The 20,900-nt window shown below is 36.1% G+C and overlaps 1 protein-coding gene across 1 annotated transcript in view; it reads right to left on the reverse strand.

The window, feature by feature from the left end:
- The window catches only part of Neo1 (neogenin 1), a 213,878-nt gene that overhangs the window by 106,298 nt on the left and 86,680 nt on the right, over positions 1–20,900 (reverse strand). The window lies entirely within an intron of this gene.

Genomic DNA, 20,900 nt, shown 5'->3' on the forward strand with positions numbered 1-20,900 from the left:
AAGTCAGCTTGATGAATAGTCACACAAGAAAATATATTACAGGCATTAAATACACAACAAACTCCTTTTAGTAACTTTATTTACCACATGAAATGGTTTTAAAATGACAGATCTCAGGGGAAAAGGTAAACGTATTTGAAAAACTTTGAACACTCTAGTATCTCTCTTTCCTTTTGCCCCAAAGATATAAATAACTAATTTACAAATAACAGATTCATAATAGTTTTCCTTAAGAAGGGCTGAAATAATCATCTAGCCCAACCTCATATCTAATGTCAATAACTTCCTCTATTATATCCTTGTCAAAGGATCCCTGCTTAAAAATTTCAAATGACAAGGAACCTCTTACATCACAAAACAGCTAGCTCCCCCATGAGCTAAGTCCACTGAATAATAATGACAACAACATCAGCCGTATTTATGAGTAAGCTAAAATGGGTCCTCACCTGCTGGAATTTTGACAGAGATTGTGCTAAATTTATAGCAGCTTACAACTTAACAATATGGAGTCCTTTTTTCTATCAACATAGCTTAATATCCTACGCATGTTTGTGGGGTTTGTTTTTTGGTACTTTTTTCCCCATGAACCTTTCTATTCTTAGTCTACAGTCACAAAAACAAAACAAAAAAACCAAAAAACTAAAACTATATACTATGTTCCCTTATTTGGTGGAACAAACACTCTTTCTTTATTCCTTTACTTCCCCAAAATTGTTCTAATATGTTTACTTAAGGTCCACTTCCCCAGGACAAATTCAGACTCAGGTTAAATTTCACTTTTCCTTCTGTTGTTCAAATAAGAATAACTTAGAGTTTTTATTTGAATTGTGAAAAAACTTTACATGTGGAAAAAAGAATTTGTAATTCCAACTTCTCCTACTTAACAATTAAGGTTTATTTTTGTTACAGAAAATTTATAGGTGGCCACTGATTTGGAATAAGGTCCTGCACTACATTCCAATAATCAAACCAAAACGGAATCACTTGTGCTAAAGTATCACCCCATCAAAATGAAACTAGTGTATCTCACATTCTGAGAAACCCATAGATAGCAGCCAAATCCCCAAATACATCAACTTTAGTCTGCGTGTAAAGGGAACTTTTTTTTTTAAAAAAAAAGTATGTATTTGGTACAGGGTCTTACTATACAGCTTGGACTCATAGTGATCCCCGTTTCAGCCTCCCCAGCACTGGGATTGCAAGTGCATGCTACCATGCCCAGTTTTGATGGCCTGGGCCCAGGGTGGGGTTGGCACGGCATGTGGTGCCAGGAATCAAACCCAGGCCCTTGTGCTTGCCAGGCAGGTGCTTAGACTCTTGAGCTATTTCCCCGGCCCTTTAAAAATTTTTTTTAATCTTTTGTTTATTTATTTGGTACAGGGTCTTGCTATGCAGCTTGGACTTGTAGTGATCCTCCTGTCTCAGACTCCCTAACACTGTTATTAAAGGTGTGTGTGAGGCCATGCCCAGTTTCACTGGCTGACACAGCGCACCTAGGAATCCAGGGCTGACATGGCATATGGTACCGAGGATCAAACCCGTGTCCTTGTAGTTTCCAGGCAGGCATGTGGGCTGCCAAGCTATCTCCCCAGCAAGGGGATTTCTTTTTGCTTGACTCCTCTTAAAGAGAGTAACCCGAAGTAAAATGATGTTAATTGAAGTAGGGCAGAAGAAATAAAGCCAAATAGAAAAGAGATAGAGAATATTATAATTTAAAATCATACTTTGAAAATTGCAGCTTCAGGACACAAAGTTATCCAAGGTTACAACTGTTTTTCTCATTCCATGCAACTCATTTCTAGATCCTTAAGTCTTAAAAATACAACAGATTGAGTCCATGCTTTTCTCCCATGCTTTCACCTTTAGGATAGATCACTGCCTCTCATCTATAAATTGATACTGTGCTCTGTGGAATCAAAAATACGACCCCCCCCAAAACAGTAATATACCTAGCCATGGATCATAACTTAACTCATCCCTCAAGAACCTATACTAGCTTGTGAGTACAAACTTTAGTTTCATTTAATAAACCTATCTATGCCTCTCCCTCATTGATGTAGTCTGAAATGTTTTCTGTGACAAGAGCCCGTATTGTGTACAGATGAACTGAAGTCACTTCCTCTTTGGAGCAACTGTCCTGGGTCCTGTCAGGGGCTAGTAATCAATCTGTTTTTATATTACGCTGTTTCCTTGTTCCAACTCAAGGTACCTTACCAAAATTGACTGTCCATTATAGCACTTATCCATTGTTCAGATAGAATGCTACTTGATTCATAAGTCACTAATAAAAGCCAAATAGATAACTAATTTTTTTGGAAATTTTCTCTTTTGACTCTTACACATTCTTCCATAATGATTTATTATAAAGAACTTGTAATAATTGAGAGTCAAGAGACCTAGAATTGAGTCCTGGCTTCACCACAGGACATTTTGTTAAATTTCTGTTTGTTCCTACACTAAACACAGAACTCAAGTAGGTTATTTCCAAGTGAAACAGGTTGAGTTCCCTCATGGGACAGGAGCTGGGGGGAATTCTCTGGCCCTAATCCATGACATGTTATCCACTAACATGAATCAATCAATCAATCTCTCTCTCTCTCTCTCTCTCACTCTCTCTCGTATTTAGTACAGGGGGTCTCACTACACAGATTGAGCTCATAGTGATCCTCCTGTTTTCGGTCTCCCTAACAGTGGGATTACAGGTATACACCACCACGCCCAGTCTCAGTTACTGTCTCAGCGTGCCCTGGGGTGGGGGGGGGCAGCGGCAGGGCTTGCCTGGGATCAAACTTGGTCCCTGCACCTGCCTAAGCAGGCACTTTAATCTGCTGAGCTATCTGGCCAGCCCTGAACACATCTTTTTCTTCATCTTCCTCAGTGAACAATGTATAGAATGTGCCCTTCTCTTTATCTTCTACTCTTGCTACAATAACCAAGTACACTATGGTGGTAGTAGGTAACCTGTACTAAAAAAAAAAAATCTAAAACATGACCCAATGAGAAGTTAGCCAGCCACCAAGCACCAGGGAGGCCTTAAAAACTAGATTCTGTTAATAGAGTCAGTGTAACTGCTCTCAGATCTGAGATCCTTTCAGCTATTCAAGTGTAAGTCTCTATTTTCTCTTCCTTTTCAATGTAAGATTTTTTTTTTTTTTTTTTTGGGTGCGGTACCAGGGATTGAATTCAGGACTCAATGAAAGCTTTTGCCTATAGATTGAAACAGTTGCTTCAGTTTTAATTTCTATTATCATTAAAAGAAGTTGCCACATGTCCTGTATCGTAAGTATGCTGATGACTTCAAACCTTGTGATTTTATAATTTCAGTTAGTATAGCTGATGTATAATAGGTAACATTTGTGACTACACTTACTATCAGTTAGTTCTCACAGCAATCCTATTACTTAGCTATTATTTTCACTTTATAGACAAGGACACTAAATACATAGATGCTAAATAACTCCATAGCATCATGCAGCTGAGTCAATGAAGGTCTAAAACTTTATTTTATAGAAGACAATAGAACAAGTCCCCATGTAGTTATATAACTTCAATAATTATTAATTTATGTGAATACCAATTAATCTCTAATCCACCTCATTTCTTACTATTACATCACACACAGATTACTTTCAAAATGAAATCCAGGTACTAGTCTATATTATTTCTTATATAAATATTTAAGTTCCTCTGTAAGATAAGAAATCCCAAATGGACATGGAGGCATACACCTGTTACCCCAAGACTCTGGGAAGCTGAGGTAGAAGGATTACAAGTCCAAGCCCAGGCTCAGCAATTTAACAATTTAGTGAGACCCTGTCTCAAAAGAAGGGCTTGAGGGAAGTAACTAACTGGAAAGGCCCTGGATTTAATATCCAGTACCAAAATATAAACAATTTTTTAAAAGAAACCCAATTCCTAAAGACAACTACAATACAATCACCACCATGGTATCTACAATGATTTCTTAATATTACCAATTATTCAGTCAGTATTCACACTTCACTAACTGGCCTATGGGTTTTTCCCAGCCTTTTACTGAGTTTCCATTTTACAATTTACTAACAGAGGTACAACAGAGTTTCAACTTTAAAAGAAAACTGTTTTTTGGCTTTGGATGTACACTAAAAAAATCACTGCTTAAAAAAATAACATGTGCTCAAATGAATTAATGGTCTATGTTTTAAAATGATTTATTTAAATTGGGTAAACAATGTGTTTCCTTCAATTGCTTTTAATCCATGTGTTTTTCCTTTATATCATCTTTATTTTCAATTTGTTAAAAAAGCATTTGGCCTGTAGAGTCAGCTGTAGTCTGTCTTTGGCCAACTGTATTGCTTGTCCTGTTACAGGAATATTCCTCAAGTCAGCTCATTTTTTTTCAAGACTACTTTATAGGCAATTTCATGTGCTTCCACCAGGAGGCTTATAAATGACTGTCTTTTTGTGATGTTAACAGCCTCTGACAATTACTGTCCATTAGGAAATGCAAATTAGTAGTATTTTTATTCTATCACTCCTCCTCTAAAGAGACATCCCCAATTAATTATTCCTTCAATTCGTTGAGATAGCTCTTAATTATCTGGTTATCTTAAAGCATAGTTCTTACAGAATAGCAGGATAAATGCTGGATTCTGTTTACTTATAAACACACACACACACACACACACACACACACACACACACAATTTTCCCCATCTCTCTTCTTTAGATTACAAATAGTAACAGACTATTTTTTTCTTCTATTTTCAGAGCCTGTTCTCCTAACTAACATACTACTGTTTCCTGGGAACTGACACGTTCCTTTAGCCCAGGCCTGAGGCTCCCCATAAGTAGATTAAGTAATTTTGGAAAACACATTGGTAAAATCTTCTTGTTTAAAAAAAAAAAAAAAAAAAACCAAAAGCTGAATTAACATAATTTTTAAATTAATTAATTAATTAATGTGAAGGGGCTCATTATGCAGCTCAGACTCCTAGTGATCCTCCCATTTTCAGTCTCCCAGTGCTGGGATTATAGGAGTGTGTCACCATACCAGGACTCGGTCCCAGGCTCAGTGCCTGGGGGCAGAGCCGGCGGGGCATGTGGTGCCAGGGTTCGAACCCTGGCCCCTGCACTTGCCTTGGCAGGGGCTTAGTCTCCCAAGCTATCTCACCAGCCCTTTGAATTAACATAATTTTAGCATGCACTTTTAGTAAATGGATTTTCAAAGACTTCCAGAAAAAAAATTATAAAGTGTTTATTTACTTCTTCCTTTGATGAACTATAAAGTAATGCCTTTAAAATGTTCTCTGGATTTTAACTACTCTGTAGACAATATTCACACCAATTAAACAGAATTTAAGAGCAGATGTTTGTGGTCGGGAAGCTAAACTGATAATCAAAGAGCAAATGAGTTAATTACCACAGGAAAATAAGTGTTGTAATGGACGCTTAGGCTTTTCCTTACCAAAGACACAATTAAGCTTCAAAATCTTTGACTCATCCCTATTCCTTTCTAATGCTATCACCTTGATAAGTGTAATTCTGACTGCCAAATGTAAAAGTAGAATTTAATACTAAAACATATTCTACTTGCAAAGTTCTTTTACTAGAAACATCACTTAATTCCACCACTGTTTTATGATGCCGGAAATTACCACTCATTTCAAAAAGAAAATAATATAGGGCCAATACCAGTGTTTCAAGGTTATTTTATTATGTTATGATTTGGAAAACAATATTTTTTGTTTATATTAATTCTGAAATGTCGGAGGTTTTATTGCTGGATTTTAAATTCTTAAGCAATAAAATTCTTATTAAACCATTTAGAAAATAAAGCCATTTTTTGCACACATTAAACTGCAATTGTGATGTTTTTAAACTTTTTGTAATTCACAAATTGATATCTAGGTCCTTAAAAGATTAATAAATAAAAAACTAAGCACGTAAAGAGCAAAATATTTTTAGGGATTTTGGTTCAACCATCTAGTCACAAGCCTGCTATCGGTGCTGGCTCCATTGACAAGGCAAAAAATAAATCAGAACCCTCCAACATTTCTTAGGAAAGTTTTCCACTACAGTAAAAGTAAACTGGTTCTTCTTAATCTCTAGGAGAAACACGTGGCAATATAACTGTGAAGCCACAAATTTTGCCACTGAACTTTGAATTTGTATGTTTCTCTTTCCATGCCTACATCCTACATACATACATACAATATGCCTATATAAGATATATTTTAAAAAAACTCTTATTAGAGACATTCTGATGTGTATTACTGTACTTTCTATAGTAGAGGAAAAATCTCAATGACAGTTAACAGGAATATAATGCAAATAATATATTTTTGTTTTATTTTATTAGTATGTCTATAATGCATGTAGTGTACAATCATCTTCAAGAATGACTACATATATATATATTATAGCTTTTATTTTGTTTTATTTATTTATTTGTGTTTTAGGGCTGGGTCTACAGGGTCACACTGCTTAGATCAGAGTCGTAGTGATCCTCCTGTTTACAGCCTCCCAAGTACTGGGATTACAGGCATGTGCCACTACACCCAGTCTCAATTGCTGTCTCAGTGTGCCCCAAGGGTGGGGCTAGGACAGCAGGCCTTTGTCCCAGCCAGTGTCTGCCTAAGCAGGTGCTTTAATTGGCTGAGCTAGTTGGCCCACCTATATTACAGCTTAAAAAAAAAAACAAAAAACTCTTCCCCTTTTTCCTTTCTGTGTCCTCCTTTAGTTCCCGATCACTATTTTCATATTTGTTGATATTTTTTAGCACAAGTTATGACTTACAATATTTACACTGATTTAGGTTATTAGGTTTCTGTACTTGGCATACCTGTATTCCTCTCATTGCCCCTTCCCCTTCTTTTTCTTGTTCCCTTTGATCCTGTTGCTACTGAAGATCTGTCCTGTTGTCTTTTTCTTTTATCTCTTTCTTTGTACTTTGTCTCACTTAAATGAGGGATACCATACAATGTTCAAGATTATTTCCCTCAACACTATGTTTTTAAGAAGCACACATTTTCCTTGCCTCAAATCTGTCCTTCTTGATAGTGAAGTAGTATTCTACTATATATAGACACTACATATTATTCATCTAATCATCTGTTGGTGAGTACGTAGGCTGTTCCAGGAGTCAGCTATTACAAATTGTCCTGCTATAAAGTATACAAGTATTGCTTCAGAATGATGGTTTACATAGCAGGGGATATCTGGGTCTTAAGGAATGTCAAGTTTTGATTCTTTGAGAAATCTCCATACTGATTTCCATAATGGTTGTACTAGTTTGCATTGCCACCAACAAGGCAGGAATAAGGAGTAAGATAGAATCTTTTAGTGTTTTAATTTAGATTTCTCTAATGGCCAGAGATGTTAAACATTTTTTCATGTATATGTTGGCGATTTGTATTTCTTCTGTGAAGTATCTGTTCATTTCTGTAGTCCACTTTCTAATTGGGTCTTTCATTTTAGGTTTGTTTTGTTTTGAATTCGTTGTATATGCTATATACTAGTCCTCTGTCTGAGAAGTAGCTTGCAAACTTTTTTTCCATTCTGTAAGTTGTCTCCTCTATTGAATGAATCTTTTGCTGTATAGAAGCTCTTTAGTCTTGATATAATCTCATTGACTTTTGCTGCTCTTTCCTGTGCAGTTGAGGTTGTTTAGAAAGTCCTTTCCAACTCCTATGTCTTCAAGTATTTTACATATTTTGTCCTCCAGAAGGTTTAATGTTTAAGTCTATAATGCATTTTGATTTTAATTTAGTACATGGTGAGAGATAAATCTAACTGAAGCATACAGCCTTCCTACTCACAGCATGGTACAGGACAACAGTATTGGCCCAGTTTGGGAGCCTGTGAGAAATACAGAACCTCTGCTCAGATCTACCCCTAACCCCAGTATTAGCACTTTAACAAGATCTCTAGTGAGCTCCTATGCATACTAAAGTATGATAACTGCTTTAGGATACTTAGGAAGCTGGGAAGAGAAATTCAAGATAAACTGGGACTAAATAATTTGAACTACACAGTGAGACCCTATCTTAAATAAAATAAACAAAAATAGTAAAATAAAATGCAGTTGAATGGAGACCAAAATGTAAAAATAAACTACAAAAGTATATGAAGAAAATGGATTACAAATTGACTGGAGGTGGGGGTACTTAAGTAAGATCAAATTCCAGAAGGAAAAAACTGACATGTTTGACTATATAGAAATGAAAATGTTCTCTACAGTAAAATATATCTTAGAATTAAAAGACAAAATGAATGTTCAAAATAAGTTTTATTTTTCGTTTTGAGTGAATTGCTTTACTTACTAGGGCAGTTTAACATCTTTTCAGATTTTTATTGACTTTTGTTGCCTTTATTATTCAACAATTTCGGAGTGAGATGACCAGGGGGCCTGGGATCCTGAATAGACCCAGAGCACAGACCTGGCGAGTGAGTGAGACCACCCAGGGCCCGCGGAACTTCATTTGACCCAGAGTGCAGGCCCAGCGAGGAACCCTTCAGCAGAACTCCCTGCAAAGAGGCTAGAGGCAAGACCCACCCAGCTGATTCAGGAGCAGAACATCTTGCCAGAGAGACACAAAGGGTTCAACTCTAATGGCTGCAGCAGAAAGAGGTGAAGCACAGCAATCAGATCCAAATAACACCCACCTGGAGGAATCTGAACTTCGTAGATCCAGACCTGGTGCTAAGGTAATAACTCTAAACTCTACACCAAAGGTCAGAAGACGGTGGTATACAAAATGACAAAGAGAAGGAACAAAATGCAGTCTCAGGCCCCGAGTCCACCCAGTACAACTGCAGAAGACACTAGCACTGAGGAGACTGGAAATCACACGCCAGATATCTCTGAAATAATAGCTTTGGCAGTAAAGAAACAACTGCAGAAAGGTATAGAAGAAATCAGATCAGAAATAATTTTGGAACTAAAAAATTTAGTGATAACTATAATCAAAGAAGTACTAAGTGCTTCTAAAGAATACACTGATAAAAAAAATACAGCAGAATATAAAAATGATGGAACCTCTGAATAAGCAATTTAGGAAAGAAGTAGAATGTATGAAACAGGTTCAAAGTGATATACAGGAAATCAAAACCTCAATCACAAGCTGGCAAAACCATTTGAGGGAAAGTGAAGATAGACTTTCTGACCTGAAAGACACCATTGCAGCTAGTGAAAAAGTAAGAAAATATCTCTTTAAAACAACTAAGATGCAGGAAAAAATAATTCAATACCTGCAAGACGATGCAAAGATGAACAATGTGAGACTAATAGGCATCAATGAGGAGGGAGCCAATACAAATGATATAAAAAGAATATGGGCAGAAGTAATAGCAGAAAACTTCCCAAATATGGGGCAACAATCGGACATTCATGTAACCGAAGCATATAGAACTCCAAATAACATCAACCCAATGAAAACCACACCCAGATATATAATAATCAAGATCGCAGAAATTCAGCGTAGGAACAGTATACTAAAAGCAGCTAAAGAAAAGAAACAGATCACATTTAAAGGAAAACCATTAGAATAACAGCAGACTTCTCTTCACAAACCATGAAGTCAAGAAGAGCATGGAGCAAAGTACTTCAAGTCTTGCAAGAAAACAAATTCCAACCCAGACTGATACATCCTGCAAAACTCTCTTTCAAGTATGAAGAAGTGAAATACTTTCATGACAAACAACAACTAAAGAATTTCATGATGACAAAGCCAAGTCTACACAGACTACTAAATGAGGTTCTAGAGAGGGAGCAAATTGATCACAGCCCCATGAATGAGAATGGAAAGAACCCACCAAATAGGGCAAACAATTAAACACAGAAGAGTAAGAGGTATACAATAGTAGTCTTTCCTTTATTCCTTGTGTTCAGAAGCAGAATATTTTCATCAGCACACGCTACAAATGGACTTCTCTTCCACCCTATGGGTCATGATTCCACCTGAGTCTACGGGGTGGATTTCAAAGAAATAGCTGTAGCTCAGTTCCACAAGTGACGCCTAGCCACCAGTAACTGTCACGGTTGTTATGCATGTCCACAACACACTAGAACTTTGTGCGATATCCTATCCTCAAACTGTTAGAAGTGCTGGTCATTTACTTGCCATTCCAGTATTTATCTTATGTTTTACTCTTAGTACTTCTTTGCTATCATGAAAACTTTTTCTTAGTGCAATTGTTTTGAAACATTTAATTCTTAATTAGTATTTAATTTTCTGAATATTGCTTAAACTTAATTTTTGTTCTAAGATTTATACTATATCTTTGACTTGCAATTTATTGAAAAGACATTATATGATATCTTCTAGTATTAGAAACTTTAAAAAGTATATTCCCATTTTCTGTTGACTTTATATTACTTCTTCCCTGTCTTTTATACACACATATACACACATATATGGAAAAAAATATGTGTATAACCCAACATAAGATTGGTACTGTTTCATAGAAATCTGCAGTGACCTTTAAATAAGGGTTCATCTAATGTATCTTTTATATAGTCCTGCATAACTATCATATTGAGAGCTCTTGATTGTTCATCTAGGAGCATACTGCAACTTCTCTTGCCTTTTGAATTATGTTCTTTGTTATTTCCTATATGCTATTTCTGGAGGTATTAAAATATTTCAAGTTTGTAAAAAAAAAACAAAACAAACAAAAAAAAAACAAGAAAACAATTTCATTTTCACATATGAAATCACACAATTTGCTCACCCCATCTCCCTCTTTGTTGGTCTGGCTTCTTTTACTCCTTACGGTTATTCTGCGAATTAGCCATATCCATAACAAAAAGATCAACGGTTATGTGAAGATGAAATATGAACAGCAGATGGGAGGGATTTATTAAAAAATTTTGAGAGTAATGAACATGTGAATTACCTCAATTGTGGTGGCAATTTCCTAAGTGTGTACACATGAAACATCAAATTCCACACCTCAAAGATATGCAGTATATGTCAATTATATCTCAACAAAACCACTGAAAAGATAACTACAATATATGAAAGAATTATTTTCACTTCATGTCAAAGAATTGACATTTAGAATACTTCAAAGAATTCTACAAGCCAATAAAAGACCACTCAAAAATTATTGAATAAAAGCAACAAAAGTCAATAAAAATCTGAAAAGATGTTAAACCTTCCTAGTAAGTAAAGCAATTCACTCAAAATGAAAAATAAAACCTATTTTCTCCCATTTCATTTGTAAAGACTATAAAACTTGATGATACCAACACAGGGAGGCTGTGGAAAACTCAAAATTATTCCACTACTGCTCAGTACGACATCTAGCAACTTAGCAAGGCATGCTAATACCTAAAAACACAAACATCTGTTACGGTAGCAAAAGAGTCACAGGAGTAATAAAAAGACAACTAAACAGGTGTACAGATGTGTACATACAAGGATGTCTAAAGCAGCGCCACTTAGAGCACTGCAACACTAGAAATTCCCAAATATTAACAGAGGGCTGGTTAAATAAATCAACATACTAGAATACTATACAGCAGAGGCTATTAAATCTCATTTATTTTTGTGAATAAAATTTTACTGGAGTATAGCCACACTCATTAGTTTAGGGAAGTCTATGCCTGCTTTTCTGCTACAAGGGCAGAACTGAGCAGTTTCAACAGCAATAACAAGACCTACAAGCCTAAAACATTTATCACTTGGTCCTTTAAGAACAAGTTTGCTGGCTGCTATAATGCCACTACACATAATCAAATGCACATACTCTGACATAGAACATTGATACACAACAGGAAAAAAAGCAAAAAACTTTTTGAGTGAATGATATCATTTCATTTTTATAAAAATAATTGTTTATGCAATAGTATTTCTAAGAGATGAAAATAAAAGTAGTTTTGTCATTTTTCTTTGTACTTTCCATTGCTCTTCTGTTTTTTTTTTCTGAGTGGAATATGAAATATTAGTGATTCTTATAACCTGAAAAAGTGATAAATTTGTTGTTTTTATAATACCAATTAATACTCCAGAGAAATACCTCTGTAATCTCATTATAATAATCTAATCAAAATGAGTAAATGACTAAACTGCTTAACTACCTAATTTTTCATCTCCAAATTCTTAAATATGTTCCTTTTATCAAACTCCAAATGGTGCATTTGTCACTCTTTATCATGGCAGTCACAAAAATTCTCCAAGCTCACCTTGCATAGAAAATTCTGGGCATAGTTTTTCCACATTCAAATTATGTATTTTTGAGAATCCCATGAAGCAACCAAAAACGAATATTTTTAGCTTTCCAATAAATAACTGTACTTCCTGTTCATCAGAAACTTTAGCAGTTCAATAAATGCAAAATATTTATTTTTCAAATTGTTGACCCACTGGCAGTCCAGTGGGCACAGCCAATTCTAGTACAGGCACTGAAGGAGGACACTGTCTACAGAATGAAAAAAAAAAAAAAATTAAACAACATGAAGTTGGTTTACGTTTTCTTATCAGTATGCACTGACAATTATAAACAATTGCAGTGATAAAATACTCCTCTCAACCACAGTGGACTTTGCTGAGCCCCTCAGTACTAGGAATGAACCCAGGGGCCTCACACTGAGCCCTTTTTATTTTGAGACAGTGCTGCCTTTAGAACTTCCAAACGTCCTACCTCAGCCTCCCAAGTAGTTGGGATTATAGATGTTATCCACCATACCCAGTGCCTACACAGGGTTTCACACGAGAAACAGGATCTACAATTTGTTCACTATCAACTGAAGTTAGGCGCTGAAACACGCTTTTATCTATTACTTTCTTTAAAGCTTCAAAAATATAAAGTGCATTTACATATAAAGTATAACACTATTGTACAATCATCATAAACCAACCATTATGCTCCCATTAAAAGAACTAAGGATAGTGGCTTTGGCCAATGCAATGCCTTGCTTTTATTTTCTCACTTTTACACACTAGTAAAAATGTGCTAACCTTTTTTTGTAGTTTTCTTTGTCCTGGACTTCAGGCAAGGCCAATGCTTTACAAATAATTCACTCCACCAGTGTGGAAAGTAAAAATGTTCTAGAAGTTTAGGGGAAATAATGTGTTTGGCAATGCAGTGATTAGATCTGTCTTGGAACCAGCCAACCACAGAATGAAACCTCTGAAACTATGAGGAAAAATAAATCTCTTCTAATAAGTTGCAGGTGTCAGGTATTTTGTCATAGCAATGGAGAAGCTGACCAACACAGGATGACAGTAAGTTTTATATGTCAACTTGACTAGCCCATGAGATACTCAGATATTCAGTTAAACATTATTTAGGTGTCTATAAAGGTATTTTCAGAAAACAGTAGCAGTTAGATTGATGGACTCAAAAGAGTCCCTTCCCAGAGTGAACATTAATCAAATCCACTGAAGTATGGAGTGCCACCTGGATGATTCTCCTTTGAAGAAGAGCAATTATTTCTACTTAGGTAAACCTGACCCTACTTCCATGTACTGATATGTACAGAGCTGGCTAGGATTTTTCCTTATTCCTTCATGCGGCTGTAAACAATGCAACTTTAGCACTGTTTACAGCCAAGGTGCTGATAATGTACCTGAAGGAAAGACAACAGGGCAGTATTTCCTACCCCACCCCCACCAGCTCCTAAATAAAACATGTGTGAGCCAAGATGGGGTAGTGCTCCATGCTGCCCAATGGATCAAGCCTCAAGACAGGTTATGACTTCCCACGGCATAAAAGATTACACATCAGAGCTGAAGCACTGATTCTGAAACATGACATACTATCTCAATTGTGTTATGCAGATTACTCTTTCAGCATATCTTTCTCTCTGCATAGTACAGAGGTGATTTCAGGCCTCCTAGTTAGGCCAGCTCACAGCACTGACCTACTTCCTGCCATTCTCACAGTCAACTCATCCTCAAGCCTCTCTTTTCTTCACAAATATAACCAGGGTTTGGGGCTGGGTCGAGCTTTTGTTCTGGCTAGCCACTAGCCATTATCATAGCTATACTTAGGGACCCCCTGGCTCCCCATAACTACAAAAATCCTTTAGTGTCTTTTTCGCCCTGGGTTGTACTGGAAGTGGTAGACTGGAATTAACTTGCTAGAATTCCAGTAACTTTTCCATGGGATTACAAATATAAACTTCCTGCGCCATGACTCTTTATACTGAAAAGGAAAAGACTGAAAAAGTTTATTGGATCTATTGTCCACTCTCTTCCTGCCTCAGCACTCCTGGTTCTCAGGCCTTCAGATGAAGAGACAGGAACTTATAGCATGAGTTCTATAACTTTTGGGCCTTCAAACTATAGCATCAAACTGAAAGCATCATATCATAGTGATATATGTGTACCTATGTTTATAGTAGCACAATTTGTGATAGCCAGATCTTGGAAACAACCATGTGGAATGGTTGAAAAAGATGTGGTACTTTTATATAATGGAGTACTACTCAGCTATAAAGAATAATAAACTCAAAGCCTTCATATTTAAGTGGATGCCACTTGAAGATATACTTATTCGTGAAATAAACCAGACCCACATTTGTAAATATCGTATTGTCTCCCTAGTATAAGGACTTACAATTCCGTATACGGTTTTCTAAATTTCTTTGTAAAAATATGTAAAAGCTTATTTCTACTTTTATAAAATTATCTTTCCTTCATATTCTGTAAGGACTTAAAGTTCAACATATCAATATTTGATGGAAAACACCTGTTCCATGATATGCCAAATGATATTTAGACAGATAGGGTAAACTGAACTGCATATATTGCAGGCTAACAATTAGCTTCTCTTCTAGAGGGTTAACAACCTAAGTTAGCAGTTTAAAATTGGAGAAAAGGAAGGGCTGCAAGGTCAGCCAACATTTTTGTCCTAACCTTTCAAGGTCAGTGAAGACTCGAGACATAGGAAAACCTGTACTGTAACAATATGTAACTCAGTTGTGCTCCAAATTTTCTGACCAAGAAGATTATGGAGCCACAGAGGAATGTGTTCGATGATGTATAGTGTGCCTGGGGAGAGTCACATGGAGAGAAAAAACATTTTCTCAGGCTTTCACAGAGAGCAAATTGGTCAAGCAATGGCCATGACTCATCCACATGTCTGACACTGACAAAAGGATGTACAAAGGGTGGTACAGGGCTACAGGATAAATCCTGAGAGTACTTGGCTCACCTTATCAGATACAGAAGTTACATTTCTTGTTATATAGGTCTTACTATATCTTGGTCTTAACGAACCAGCAGAAAAGTATAAAAATGAGGTATATAAAGCAAAGCCATATTAATACGATGAGCTGTAAAAGGCTCAAGTCAATAACTTCTGAGGATAACCCACTAATATTATAGACTGCTAGACAGTGTTAGATTGTTTAGTTGAATTCAAACACCTATAGTATTTAGATGCCAACAGAATATTCACCTCTGACAGACAATTAAAAAAAGATACAAAGGAATGATTATTTTGTATTTATATATACAAAATAGGATAAATTTACAGCTAATTGAAAGAGAAGAAAGTTGTACTAACAGTGTTTGGACAGAACATCCTGTCTGCTTCTTGTACTATGGATAGCCACTAAGATAACAATGTAGAATGTACTGATTATCAAAACTGTCCTATTAATCAGCTGTGAAACTGTCTCATTCATATTTATTTCTCAATAAAAAATTATAAAAAAATAAAAATAAAAATAAAATTAAAAAAAACAAACTATAGCATCAGCTTTCTCATGTCTCTGGCTGTAGCAGATTATGGGACTTTTCAGCTTCCATAATTGTACAAACCAATATCTTGTCTTAATCTCTCTCCTTTCCCCTGTTCTAACTTTTTATTTCCTTTTGGTTCTATTTTCTGGAGAATGCTGATGAACTGGAACTATGCAAATTCAACTATTTACCATTGGCACAAATGTTATGAAATAGCAATGTATCTGGCAAAAATATTTAGAATCCAGTTATAACTTACAGATATTTCACAACAGATTTGATGTTAAGCTTTTGTTTCTTTAAGAGAAATTTCAAGTGGCTACACTGCCGACTAAGGGATTAGTAAAGCATATTTCTGGGTGTTTCTGAGTGGGTCATAGAGGTCTGAGTTTGGAGTCTGTAACTGCCTTCTTGCCCCTCTTTGGTGCTCTTCCTCTCCCTGCTTTCTGGCTGCAACAGGCTGAGTGGCTTCCTTCACCATGCATGCCCTTCTGTTATGCCATTTCTGCCTTAGAGCTTGCTAACCAGAGTCTAAACTATGAAACCATGAATCAAAATAAACCTCCCCTCCTTAAATTGTGTGTCACATTCTGTCCCAGTGATGAAAAGATGACCAATACCAAAGGTTAGCAAAGATCAAGATCAAACCTTCCTAAATGAGTTGATTCTCACAATGTTACAGCTAGTTGGGTCTGATAGCAAATGCTTATAATCTCAGCCCTCAGGAAGCTGGAGTAGGAGAATCAAAAGTTTATGGCCAGACTCTATCTCTAGCTCAATGCCAGCCTGCCCGGATTACATCACAAAACCCTATCTGAAAAAAAAAAAAAACAGGATAAAAAGGCGAGAAGGAAGAAAGGAAGGAGGGAGAGAGGGAGGGAGAGCAAATAGGCAAAAGAAAAAAAAAAGAAGGGAGGGATAGGAAGGAAGAGGAGGAGGAAAAGGAAGAGCAGGAGGGGAGGGGAAAGGAGGGGAGGAGAAGGGAGCACTGAACACAGAGCTGATCCTGGTCATTTCTTAGGATTCCAAGTTCACAGACCAAATTCTGTCCACATAAACTCTGCCTCAAAACTAAAGAGAACAATTTAGGTGTGTGATCATTAATGAGTTAGATCCCATAAAAATTCCTTTTTTGTAATATTTCTGATTCATGACATGATATCAAACCCTCAAATGAGGCTAAGGATATACGTCAGTGCCTAGCATGCACAAGGCCCTAGGTTGGATCCTCAGCACTACTATCTTCAACATAAGAATCACCAAAATCAATTGGACCAAGAATGAAACTTAGAATCCTGCTGACACATAATCTCATACATTTTATCATCCTGGATTAGAAATACCTAATTATTTTTCTGTATTATCTACTATATCCTTGATGTAAAGGACTCTCTAATTGGCTACTGTTTCTCCAGTGACTCTGAATTCTGCTTCCTGTCTACTTACGGTGAAAGGGAAAAACTGTATAAGAACAATAGTTCTTTTTAAAACTTTGTTCCTTTTGAAACTGCCTAGCTTTATAACTGCTTCATGGCTCTGTAATTACTTTCTTGACCCCTGTAACCACAACATGTACCAAATATGCTTAATCTAGTCTTGTACCTTATGACCTTACCCCAGGCTGTTCTGTCTCATCTTTGTATCCTGCTGCATATGCATCATATAAAAGCTCTAGACAGCAGAGATCAGGGCCTGATATTTTGGGAATGATCCCAACCAGTGCCCATTTGTGTAAAACAAATCTGCTTCTAAATCCTAGGTATCCTTTTGTTGTTTCTGTTAGCCATAATAATAGTACACAATGGATACATGTTCCTTGAAAAATATATCTGAGATAGGGACAGCAGTGCATGCCTGTACTCCCAGCACTCTAGGAGGGTGAGGTGAAGTTTACAATTTCAAGCCCAGTCTAGGCAACTTTAGCAAGACCCTGTTTCAAAATAAAAACTTAAAGGGGCTAGGACTGTAGCTGAGAGTGAAGGCCCTGAGTTCAATTCCCCAAAACAAAACACCCCCAAATCTACAATCCCCCAAACAAGTTTGTTATTACTTATAAGATAATCACTGAAACCCCATATTTGACATCAACAAAAAAAAAAAAAAAAAAAAAAGAATGGAAGGAGTGGAGTATGAGGGATACTTCTGCCTTACCAGGTCTGATTTGAGTACTACATTTATTTATATTAAATATCTGACTTCCGAGTATGATTGTGAGTTCTCTGCCTACCCAATCACCTAAATACTTTGAAAATTACGGTACAATCTCGACTTAATGCAGATTTTGGATGTTCAGCTTGCAGGCTGTGGGTCTTATATGGGCCTGGAGAATAATAATTTGTCTCTGTAAGACCACCAACATTATTATACGACTTCTAAGTAATATTCTTCATGACTTGATCGCTCAGTCTTCCAGTGCAGACTGTGAAAGAGGACAATGGAATTCTGTGTAGTAGAGGGCAGTGTGTTGCCAATTCTGCCTTCTGTACCTGTCATACACAGTACAATCCAAACCAACTCCTGCAACTGAATAAAACACAATGATTACCAGTAATCGCATTTCTGTCTATTCACATGAATGTAGAATGCTTGTGAAGTCAATTATTACTACAGATAGGTAAATTTTCTTACCTGATTATTAAACTTAGACTTACGTTACTTTGTAAAATAACTTAGTAAGTTAAAGTAATTTTATCATTTAAATATAGTAACTATATATTTTATAAAATATAACCCAAGACAATTACTTGATCAAAGCAGCCCAGGCAAGCCAAAAGGTTAGATATCCATGTACTAACAGATTACTGTGGACAAAAAGAGCAATACTATCCATAAAATCTCGGTTGTCATTATAATGGAGATTGGGAAAAAGCAAAATATAGATTCATTTAGCTTTCTGTTAGTTATTCTTAGAATCTAGATTAGCATTTAATGTAGCTAGCTTTCAGATAAGGGTAAGCATGCTATACTGAGATAAGATATTCTTATTAAGACTTAATGGGGTGAAATATCCTGTGTGAAGCAGGCTCACTTAAAAGTAGAATCAATCAACACTCAACAGTAGGGGTGACAGCAGGGGTGAGAATAAACCTAAAACCAGAAAGAAGCCTAGATACTCCTAGATACTTTGTCATGAGAACATTGTACAATTGTTCCATTCGGAGCTTTTGAATTTAATTTTGGTAAGAAAAGGGGGATTTAAAGTTCATATAACTATTCTACTTCTACTATCCCTAATTCTACATTTCTTTAATAAAGAGAAAGACAACTAACACTGAAGAAAATGGAATGTCTAGGAGATTGAGTATATTTAATATGAGACATTAACAATGTAACTAAAATCACTAAAATTTTTCCTGGCATGGCCTTCTTGATGAAAACTGATGACACCCTTCTTGAAGTTAAAGAAATATAGTTTAATCAAGATTAGTAAATACTACATGAATTTATAATAAGGCTGGAATATATTAAGAAAGAAAAGAGCTAAAGAGTAAGAGACCCACAGTGTGCTAATTAGGTAAAGCTTGAAATTCTGAGGTCAAGACAATCTACGAGGCAGAATAATGTCAAGATGATAGCCAAAATCTTTTCTGGAATGGAATGGGCATGACTTTGCCCTCATACTGAATTTCTGAGTCTGAATTTTTATGTTGTTTATGTAAAGAATGAAGATTCAGTAACACTATCGTTTCAGGTGTCTTAGAGGAAGAGCCTAGCATTCACAGATTCATGTGAGAGTTCAAGAAGCTCTGCAAAGCACGAACAAAGGGATATGACTGGCTTAGCTCAGAGACCACAGTCATTAGATGGCTGGTGCTTGGGAAAAGCAGCTGCAAGATCTGAATGATATCTCACTCAGTGATCTAAGGAGAAAATGAAATTCAGGTAAGTAGGCAAAAAAATGAATCAGAGAAAATTATGGGAAAAAAAAATAAAAATACACCGTAACAACTAAAAAAAAAAGAATCAGAGAAGCAAAATCTACAGAAAGAAAGGTACTTTGAACTCCCAGAGCACTTGCTGAAGCAAAGGCACACTTACTGCATGCTCACCATGCACTAGGCAAAATATAAGTATCTTCCTAATACTACAATAAATTTCTTCTCATTTGAAATAAGAACAACAATTTCTTCTTGTTTGAAATAAGAAAAACAAATTAATATAAACTAACTTGTCAAGATCCTATCATTATGCCATATTCCTTCGTGATGCAATGCTGACCTCTTGGTGTTATAAACACTACAGATCCATTTCAGTGCCATTGATATCTGCTTATTTTTCCCAAAAAGTTTCCTCCTCAAAGTTATTTTGGAACACAAAATCAAACTAGAGTTAAATTCTTTTTGTACTGCATTTTGCCTAATGCACAATTAGCGCACAGGCAGAATCACTAGACATTTGAATGGCTTTTCTATTCTGAAACATTTTCAGGGTTAAAAGTCATGCATGTACTCCACATAAATGTAGGTTCTAAACTTATATCATGTTTCATTCTACTTCACATGGCTATTCTGGTCTTTGTAGAATATCTGAAAGTTCTCTTCTGAATGTGGTTACCATGGAAATGAGGCTATTGTAGTTGAGAATAAATTTACATAAATATGAGAACAATCATTTTAAGCCTCTAAAATGTGGAATTTATCAGAAATCTAACATGGCCACTGATGCAGTAAAAATCTAAAATCTGCAAACCAAGCCCTTGGTCTTCTAAATGTGTAACTTTTCTAATGTGTTATCAATTATTATACTCTCTTTAAAATAAATTAAGGGCCAGCAAGATAGCTCAGCGGACTAAGCGCCTGCTTAATCAAGTGCAGGGACCAGGGTCTGATCCTTCATACCACATGCTATGCTGGCCCCATCCTTGGGTACACTGAGCCAGGGACCAAATCTGGATGTGGTAGTGTGTGCCTATAATCCCAGTGCTGGGGAGGCTGAAAACAGGAGGATCACTATGAGTCTGGGCTGCAGAGTGAGACCCTGTACCAAATACTTTAAAAAATAAATAAAATTGAAGACAAGGAAGAATAATTATGATTTCATGAAAACATGCTAATAATCAATTATTTGTCCAATCTTGCATAACTATTTGTTAATCTGAGCAACAGATCTGATGATAAAAATATATTATAACAACCATTAATTAGTAATTTTCATTTTGAAAAATCTGTAATGTATGCAGTGTTGTATGTTGTCCTATTTTTTAGTTTCTGCTATTTGTTTTTG

The sequence above is a fragment of the Octodon degus genome, unplaced genomic scaffold (genome assembly GCF_000260255.1).
Source record: "Octodon degus isolate 3935 unplaced genomic scaffold, OctDeg1.0 scaffold00026, whole genome shotgun sequence".
NCBI classification, from domain to species: Eukaryota; Metazoa; Chordata; class Mammalia; order Rodentia; family Octodontidae; genus Octodon; species Octodon degus.